At 41.5% G+C, this 9,684-nt stretch overlaps 1 long non-coding RNA gene across 1 annotated transcript; it reads right to left on the bottom strand.

Annotated features, from left to right (window-relative positions):
* On the bottom strand, window positions 1-9,263 carry LOC123636890. The gene is made up of 2 exons (XR_006734697.1): window positions 8,832-9,263; window positions 1-114 (listed from the first exon to the last, which is right to left on the bottom strand). It is a non-coding gene; the product is annotated as an uncharacterized LOC123636890 (long non-coding RNA).
* Between the last annotated feature and the right edge of the window lie 421 nt (window positions 9,264-9,684).

The following is a 9,684-nucleotide window of genomic DNA, read 5'->3' as shown; positions in this document are numbered from 1 at the left end:
TCAAGGCTTTCAACAACATAGTTTATTTCTCACTCCTGTACTTGTTTCATCCCGGTTGGCTGGGTTTTTCTCAATATTGTCTTCACTCTGAGGCTCAGGCTAATAAAGCAGCCACTGTTGAAAATATTGACAATCATTATGGCAAAGGGAAAGGAGACATTATGGTAAACCAGATGTTGACTTGTAACTTTTGCCAAGATGTGACATATAACACCACTTCCGTATGCATTCTTTGATCATAGCAAGAATTGCCTAATGCCAATACCCAGAGATGGGCAGTGAATCTTTGTTAATAATAATATAGTATCCTATATATTTTTTCTAAGTTTCTAAGTTATTTTTCTAACTTTCTGTGATAAAATCTTAGCTCATTAACTTTTAAACTTAAAGATTTTTTAATATACACATTCAAAGCTATAAATCTATATTAGCTGTATCAAATATTGATACATAGAAATTTTGTTAACATTCAGTTCAAAAAAAATTTTAATTTCCTTTGTGATATCTTATTCAACCTATATGTTATTTACAAGTGTTTCACACTTTCAAAATAAATGTGGAGTTTTAAAAGTTTTTTTCTTCCTAGTGTAACTGCACTGTACCAGAGAATATACTTTACGTGATTGAAAACCTTAGACTTGTTTTAGACCCCACTTTCCACTATCCAATCTTGATAGAGGACCTCAAGCATCAGATGAGACCCTAGCCCCAGTTAACACCTGATTTCAGCCTTGTGGTACTCAGCAGAGAACCTAGTTGATCCCTGCCTGGACTTCTGATCTATAGAACTGGGATATAATAAATGTGTGTTGTTTTAAGCCACTAAGATGGCAGTAATTTGTTATGCAGAAATAGGAAACTAATACATTGTTTCCACTAGTGGATAAATCGCTCAGTTTTTGTTTATCTAAAAATGTCTTTTCATGTTTACTCCTGAAGGGTATTTTAGCTGAACATGGTATTGTAGGCAAGCAATTTTCTTTTACACTGAAGATGTTACACTGTTTTCTGGCTTCCACTGTTGCTGTTGAGAAGTCAGCTTTCTGTCTAACTGTTGCTCCTTTGAAAATAGTCTTTTCTTCCCCTCTGCCTAGGTTTAATATTCTTTGTCTTCAGTTTTTTAACAGACTTAATTGAATGTACCTAGCTCAGATTTCTTTTAATTTAACTTTGGGATTTGTTGCTCTTCTTGATTCTTGCAGTCTTTCATCAGTTCTGGAAATACTTAGCTAAATCTTACCTTCGAATATGGTCTCTGCTCATTCTCTCCTCTCCTCTGGGGACTCCAACTAGATATAAATAAGACCTTCTTACTCTTTCCTCTGTGACTCATACTCTTGCTTTTGTATTTTCCATCTTTTTGTCTGTCTCTGCTTACTTCTTTCCAGTTTCCTCTGCCATATTTTCTAATTCACTGATTCTCTCTTCTCATATGTCTAAACTGTAGTTAAACCCATTCCTTGAGTTTTAAACATCTCTTATGAAATTTTTATGTTCACAAATTTGTATTTGATTCTTTTTTCTAATCTTCTATGTTACTTTTTTTAGTTTTTAGCTCTCTGCCAAAATGTTCAAACTTGGCATTTATTTCTGTAAGCAGAGTTTGTTTGTTTATTTGTTTAACGTCTGTCTGATAATTCCAATTTCTTGAACTGTGTAGGTCTGTTGATTGTTCTTCCTTCTATCTCTTGTTCCCTCATGTCTAGTTGTCTTTGATTATGTAGGACACTGCATTTGAAAAATTACTGTAGAGATCATTTGAGGCTTAGGATGATTTTATCTTCTTCTGAAAGGATTTTCAGTTCCTTTTTCTCAATGTTTGGGGACTCTACCAATCTGAAATCACCTTATTATAAAAATCAGGGCTTGAGATTTTCTGTCCAACTCAGACAAATTGAAATTGTGCTGTAGTCTATAAGAAGGCTTCACTCTTCTATTATATTACAGAGGGATGTCTTCCTTGATTTCCCCCAATCCCATTGCAGGCTTAAGTGTCCCACCTGTGTGCTCCATGGCAACCTGGGCTCTAACAAGCATTTACAGTATCTCGGTCTCTCCCCAGCTAGACTATAAGTATCTTGAGGATAATGGCTATCATTTACTCTGTATGTTTAGCATTTTACACAGTATCTAGGCAACAGCATGTACTCAGTCTTGTGGAACTAAACCAAACGTTACCTAAAGAAATCTCCCTGACCATCAAGCACTGCCCCACTCTGAGAAGACGGTAAGTTTTCAGTAAAGTCTCCACTACTCACAACTGTTCTGTGTGTTAGGAGATTCTCCTGTGGCAGGAATGCTAAGAGATGCTGATTCCCGCATCCACACTGATGAGGGGAAAGTGCAAAGTACAACAGACACAGAAATAAGAGGGTAAGGGCACTTCAAGTGAGTACGTCTCTGAGAATAAGCAGATATTATGGGGCAAGCCCAGACTTTTCCAGGCTGTGGAATTGACTAGGTCTGATCCTATTATACCCAGACCTCCAAAGAATGAGGGGATCCTAGCTGACATAGGGCTGGCGCTGTTGTAGTGTATCTAGGAAGCCAAGGCAGAATGGCTTTTAAGAAAGGAATCTTGCATAACTGGTATGCTGAACACACAGGACTTGTGGGTTGTATCCACAAAAGCCACTTTATTTTTGTCTTCCATTGACTTCTAACCCCTTTCAGTGGAGGTTAGAATGGTCCTTTCCCTGGCCATGGGGAAAAATTCTTTCAAGTGCATACACTTTTCTGGGCACCAATAGGTAAAAGTGTAGGAGTCACTTCAAGTTACAAATGTAGATTCACTTCAATAATTAAAGGGTCCAGCCCAACATATTAATTAATATTTAAATCTTCATTCAAAGATAAGGTTTCTTTCCCACTCTCCCAAAGCTAGGACCCATGACAGGTGAGCTGTCTGCAGCCTGGGAGGGGACTGTGTTCAGCTTCTTCTCTTTCCTACTCACTTTCTGATTTTACTGCTGTTTCTGACCTGCAATGTTAAAATGGGGAAAGGAGGACAGGGAAGGGGGACAGAAAAGTTCCTGGTACAATGGCTTTCTGGGTCCTATACCTGGGGATCCAAAGGTCCCCTGGCAGCTGTTTAAAGCTGACTTGTGGGGCTTTCGTGGGGTCCTGGGAGACTCTCTGCTGGACTCCTCGGACTCAACTCCCTCTCCTCCAGGGGCTCCTGCTCCCCGACAGTCTCTCATGATACTCACCTCCCAGCCTCCGACCTCTGGGATCCTCTGGTCTTCACAGGCCACCCTCTTGGCCAGGCTCCACCCCATATGGACCCTTTTAATTATTGAATTGAGTCTACATGGTGCCTCTGCCACCTCCTCATCTGGTCCCCAGGCTACCTGTCCCATCTGACCTGTACTCAGAGGGCACAGTAGTTCATGCCCAGGCTGTCTTCTCTCTGCCAAGGCTGCTCAGCCTTCTCGGAGCCAGCCAGCACCACACCAGTGTGTGTACACCCAGTGGCAGGGGCCACATGTCAAATCCTTGAAGCCTCTCTCACTAGGCAGGAGGAGAGGTAGAGGTGACCCCTTAGATTTTTCCAAAGAAATCCTCTCCACAAAATCCTCCCAACAATTAATGACTAAGCAGAGAGTCTGAAGTAATTCTTGGAGTATACAGCGTTGGCTGGAAGAACTCCAGACAGGGAGACTACTTCTGCGTGTGCAGTGGCTGTGACATTGAAAAGTAACATGTCAACTGGTTTTGTAAATTAAATCTTCTTAGAAAGGCAGAAATGATCTCCACAGAAAATGTCCTTTGTATGAAGAGACTTTTACAGTGTGACCAGTCAGACTGTAATCTCTAGTTTGCCCTGTTTGTTTAGCTAATGGCCTGGATGGATCCCACTTTTGTGACCCAGATGCCCCAGCTCCGCTCCTTGCTTCTTGGTGAAGCCATCCTCTGGCACCCAGGCATGAGAGCTCACTTTCGCTCCTCTCAGAACTCCCATTTCAACACTGTCTGTGTCCTACAGGTTAGCTCTTTTCACTTTCCATATTCTATTCCTGCAATGCTGCTTTTTTTTTAAAGAGGGCAACACTCAATTTAGTACATTTTTAAGTGCTTCTCTTGCCTCCTTCCTTTTTTCTATACTTCTATCATTGCAATCTTGAGTATATTTATAGTAATCAGAATTCCAGGTATAGGTCAACAGATATCACTGTGAAAAATAAAATTCAAAAAGCTTAATATTCATTTAAAATTAATTAACTAATTCATTCACTCGTTTATCCCTTCATTTGTTGTTATTAAAACTGTGTTAGATGTTGGGTATATAAAGAAAAACAATTTTATTGTTGCTTAGAGAACAATAGAAAATAATAGTAGGATTTTTTTTTTTTTTTTGAGACAGAGTCTCACTCTGTTGCCCAGGCTAGAGTGCTGTGGTGTCAGCCTAGCTCACAGCAACCTCAAACTCCTGGGGTCAAAGGATCCTCCCCCAGCAGCTGGGACTACAGGCATGCGCCACCATGCCCGGCTAATTTTTCTATATATATTTTTAGCTGTCCATATAATTTCTTTCTATTTTTAGTAGAGATGGGGTCTCACTCTTGCTCAGGCTGGTCTCAAACTCCTGAGCTCAGACCATCCTCCCGCCTCGGCCTCCCAGAGTGCTAGGATTACAGGCATGAGCCATCGCTCCCAGCCAATAGTAGGATTTTTTAAAGGGGGGCGTCAAGGGAGAAGTCAACTTAGAAAATGGTTTGTGAATTGTCTTTTTGTACCAAATGAGTCAGTTGATATAGTCAGGTTAATTTATTCTTAGCAGGCTTGTATCAACATTTTATTTAAAAAAAAGTGCAATGCAATGAACAGACCCATACTTGGAAAAACTACTGAAGGCTGAATGGAAGCAGCCTGCCCAAAGGCCAATTCATTGAAGAATTAGTTAGTTCAATGTTTAAGCCACCAATTTGCCAAATGTATGATTTACCAAAAACTTAGAGTGCTCCTGAAAACATCTAATGAATATTAAAGTACTATTATCACATGGAATATTTTTATTCAAGATATTCTTCACAAATATTCTATTCAAGACATTCATATTTCAATATATTTTAGATTATATTTTTCTTCAGGAGTATGAATGTATTTATTATATTCAAATACAGAATATATTCTTCACAAATATGATTATATTACCTAAAGGTATTCACTTCCGTTTCTTTCAAAACATCTTGAAACAATGGTAAAAATGAACCAAGTTTTTAGTTAATTTGAGAGCTAGGTTCACAAGCTAGTAAGGAAAATCCTCAGTGTTCAAAAAATTTACAGGGAGCTCTAAACTTAGTTGGGGGAAGGGGAGAGGGTGTGTTGGGTGAGCTGATACTAAGGCTTCCCTGGGAGCTTTGCAGGGTTTACTGCGTTACAAGGACTTTGAGTTTTAATGGACATGGCAACAGGAGAAGAGATCTTGGGTTAAGAAGAGTGAAGAGATAGATCTGATAACTTTCACATAAAGCTCGGACCCTCGCAGGGCTATACCTTCAGTGAATGGTGTACATATGAACCAGAAATAAAATTTGCAGAGATGCACAGTGAAACACAGTGAAGCTGTATTTCTGGGCCCAGCCTGTTGACTGGGAAAACAAAGTTTTTCCTGAGAATTTATAATTACAGCCTGCTGTCATTCATGTGTGAAGTTTAGTTTTACATTACCTATATAAACCAGGGACCCATGAATTGAAAACACAACTTACAAATGTGTTACCAACCAAACAGAGGCAAACATAAAATCTCTCTGAAGGAACACACCCTCAGCCCAGGCCACAAAAGACTCGCATAGACAAATCCCCACTAAAGATGGATGCATCACCTAAAATTATAAAAATGCATTAGGAAATAATCCACCATGAGTGAGAGCTGAGAAATCCTGAGGAGTAGGGAGGTGGTACAGACCTGATCCAACGTTATAGTATCAACCTGGCATAAATATTCCACGGTTAAAATCTCTATGTCTGCAGTCTGCAGCCAGCTGGGAACTGGTCCACACAGCAAGAGGCAAGAGCAGGGAAGCGAGCAAAGCCCCACCTGCACCCACAGCCGCTCCCCATCGCTCGCATCACCGCCGAGCTCCACCCCTGTCAGATCAGTGGTGGCATCAGACCCGCATAGGAGTGTGAACCCCACTGCAGACTGCACCTGCGAGGGATCCAGGCTGCACGCTCCCCATGAGAATACAACACCTGATCATCTGAGGTGGCACCGAGGTGGCGACACCCCACCCCGCTCCATGGAAAAACTGTCTTCCACAAAACCGGTCCCGGGTGTCAAAAATGCTGGGGACTGCCGCTCTAAGTCATCAGAAGAGCCTGTAACTAAACTTTTTTCTTATTACCCTAGCCAGCCTGCTCACGGGCACACTTCACAGACTACACCCTTTGCTAGATGCCAGCTAATAAGTTAGCCTTCCTTTGACCCAACATAAAACCAAAAAATCCCAAAACTGTTCTCAGAATGTCTTTAGTTTTTTTCTTCTTCCTCTCTCTCTTTTCTCTTATAAATCCTTTTTGTTGACAACAGTCTAATGACTTTAAAATAAGTGAGTATATCATTTGCATTAATAATGCAAATAATGTCTCTGAGTTATGCTTTGACAGAGTCGAGAGTAGACACAACAGCTGGACTAGATTACAAGAACTTCAGTTAACAGAGTTACCAGACTATAAAAAAAGTTTAGTTAAAATAATTAAAGATTTTCCCCTAAGTACTTCATATTTGGGGATGCTACTATAATGGTATTTTAAAATTTTCATTTTCTACTTGCTCTTTGTTCACCTATAGAAATACCATTAATAATTGTATATTGTATCCTGCAACCTTGCTAAATGAATATTTCTGGTAGCTTTTTTGTAGATTCTGTAGGATTTTCTATGTGCATGATCATATTATTGGTGAATAAAGACAGTTTTACTTTTTCTTCCCAATCGGTATGCCTTTTATATCTGTTTTCTGCAATGACTTGAAGCTCTAGTATAATTAATACACTACAACACTTTCCATAGAGGTATGAAGGTGGATGTTCTTTCTTTGTTCCTGATGTTAGGGGAAAAGCATTCAGTCTTTCACTATAAGAATATTAACTGTGGGTTTTTTGGGGTTTTTTTTTGAGACAGAGTCTCACTCTGTTGCCCGGGCTAGAGTAAGTGCCGTGGCGTCAGCCTAGCTCACAGCAACCTCAAACTCCTGGGCTCAAGCTATCCTTCTGCCTCAGCCTCCCGAGTAGCTGGGACTACAGGCATGCGCCACCATGCCCGGCTAATTTTTTTCTATATAGATTTTTAGCTGTCCAAGTCATTTCTTTCTATTTTTAGTAGAGACGGGGTCTCGCTCTTGCTCAGGCTGGTCTTGAACTCCTGACCTCGAGCGATCCACCTGCTTCGGCCTCCCAGAGTGCTAGGATTACAGGCGTGAGCCACCGCGCCCGGCCAACTGTGGGTTTTTAATAAATGCCCTTTATCAGGTTGAGAGAATAGGCTTCTATTCCTAGTTTGCTGAAAGTTTTTTTTATCATGAATAGGCATTGAATTTTGTTGCCTTCCCTGCATCTTTTTAGATTATCATAGTTTTTCTTATGATCATATATTTATTTCTTTAAGTACTGAAGGAAAAGAACTCCGAACCTGAATTCTGATATATACCCAAATTTTCATTTCAATGTGAGAGAGTAATAAAAATATTCTTAGGTATCCGAAGCCTCAGAAATTTGCCATACAAAATCCACAATGAAAATACCTTTGAAGGAAGTGTTCAAGTAAGATAGCAAATTGGAGAACCTTCAAGAGATATGGGAAGTCAGGTGTTCAAACATTTTTATAAATTTATCACTGTTAAAAAAAAAGGCTAAGGCTGAAGAAAAGAAAAAAAGAATGTTTATCTAGAATAAGTAATGTCAGAAATTCCAAACAAGAACAACATTATGGCTGAGCACAGCAGCTCTTGCCTGTAATTGTAGCACTTTGAGAGGCCTACGTGGGAGGATCACTTGAGGCCAGTTCGAGATCAGCCTGAGCAAGAGTGAGACTGCATTTCTACCAAAAATAGAAAAATTAGCCACGCATGGTGGCACATGCCTGTAGTCCCAGCTACTGGGAAGGCTGAGGTACAAAAATCATTTGAGCCCAGTAGTTTGAGGTTGCTGTGAGCTATGATGACACCACTGTGCTCTAGCCTGGGTGATAGAGTGAGACCCTGTTCAAAACAAAAACAGAGCAAAAAAAAAAAAAAGGTGATGGGAGAAGAGAGGGAGACAAAAGGGATATTAAGGAATGCCGATATACGTGACTTGTTAGGGGGAAGGTATATACACTTAGAACTTGAAGAAATCAGCAGCTGGACTTTTCATCAGGAGTGACATGTTCTTTGAAAAAGTCTGGGAAGGAAGAAGCAGGGTCAGAAACTGCAGGGGGCCATCATTTTCACTACTCCAGTTTACAGTACATCTGAATTCAGAATATCCCAACACAAGGCCAAATTCCAAGCTTTCAGCATCATGGTTCACCCTTAACAGAAATCTGAGCAAGAGAGGTAGAAAAAAACTGAACCCCTGGTCTAGCTGGGGCAGGCTAGGAAATGCAGCCCACTAGGGTCACCTGCTTATGATGCAAAACACAAGAGGGGAAAAGTGACATGGATCTGAGGGCAAAAAGCCCAGGACAGCACAGCCCCTGTGCTTTGTGCATGTGCTACTGTTGTCAGAAGTCCTGCTGTGCCCTCTCATTGTCAGGTTGATGTACTTTGCCTTCTCATCCCAATCACCAGGTCTCCTGTGTTTGCTTCATTCTCACACCTCACCCTCTCGAGGGCTTGGGAATTCTTACCTCCTTTCCATGACTCACGCTGGGACCAAGACTCTCCTTGAGGATGTTCTCTTAGGGCCACCTTCCCAGATGTCTTCCTCAGAACTGCTTCTCCCTTGCTCAGGTCTCATGCTGGGACCCACAGGCCTTGCCTGAGTCTGTCTTGGACTCCTTTCAGACCCAACCCAAGTCACAAGCCCTTGAGCCAGATGTTTGGGGACACTTTTTAAGGGATCCTGCCCCAAAGGGTAGCTGCTGTAGGGCCAGGGGAAAACAGATATTGAGAGGGGACTAGGAACCCACGGCAAGAGAGGAGCTGCCTATATGTCAAGGGAACCGCAGTGAGGGCCCAAACAGGGGAACAGCAAAAAGCATCCACGAGTGAATCGGCCTTAAACATCAGGCAAACAGGAGCAGGGAGCCAACTTCTGATTGTATCAAAGAACTTCCTTATTCCCCTCACCACTCCCCAATCCGTCTTCCCACTCAACCCTGGCGTGGTCATAAACAGCAGCTAGCAAGAGTGGGAAGAGTTGGTGATCCAGAAAGAGGAACTCGGTTTTTCTCAGGCTAACCCCCATCTGGGCTTTGGATCCATTCTCTCCTGCTTCCCCAGTAACCTTGTTCTTTCAATTTTGTCCACTCTGCTGTCTCTTCAATCTCACCTTCTTTATTGGCTCTTTCCCAAAAGAACTTAAAACATACATGAAGCCCTCCAGGCTTAAGTCAACCCTTCTTGGATCTTGTGTCCCTTCTAGCTACTGCCCTTTCTTTTCCTTTCCCTTCACAGCCAGTTCTTGAAAGACTTGCCTGTTCTTGCTTCCCCAGTGCTAACCCACTAGTCACCCTGCCATCTGGCTGCTGCCCAGCACGC

Source organism: Lemur catta, chromosome 4, assembly GCF_020740605.2.
Source record: "Lemur catta isolate mLemCat1 chromosome 4, mLemCat1.pri, whole genome shotgun sequence".
Classification (NCBI taxonomy): Eukaryota; Metazoa; Chordata; class Mammalia; order Primates; family Lemuridae; genus Lemur; species Lemur catta.
This window is presented reverse-complemented; position numbering and strand designations above follow the sequence as displayed.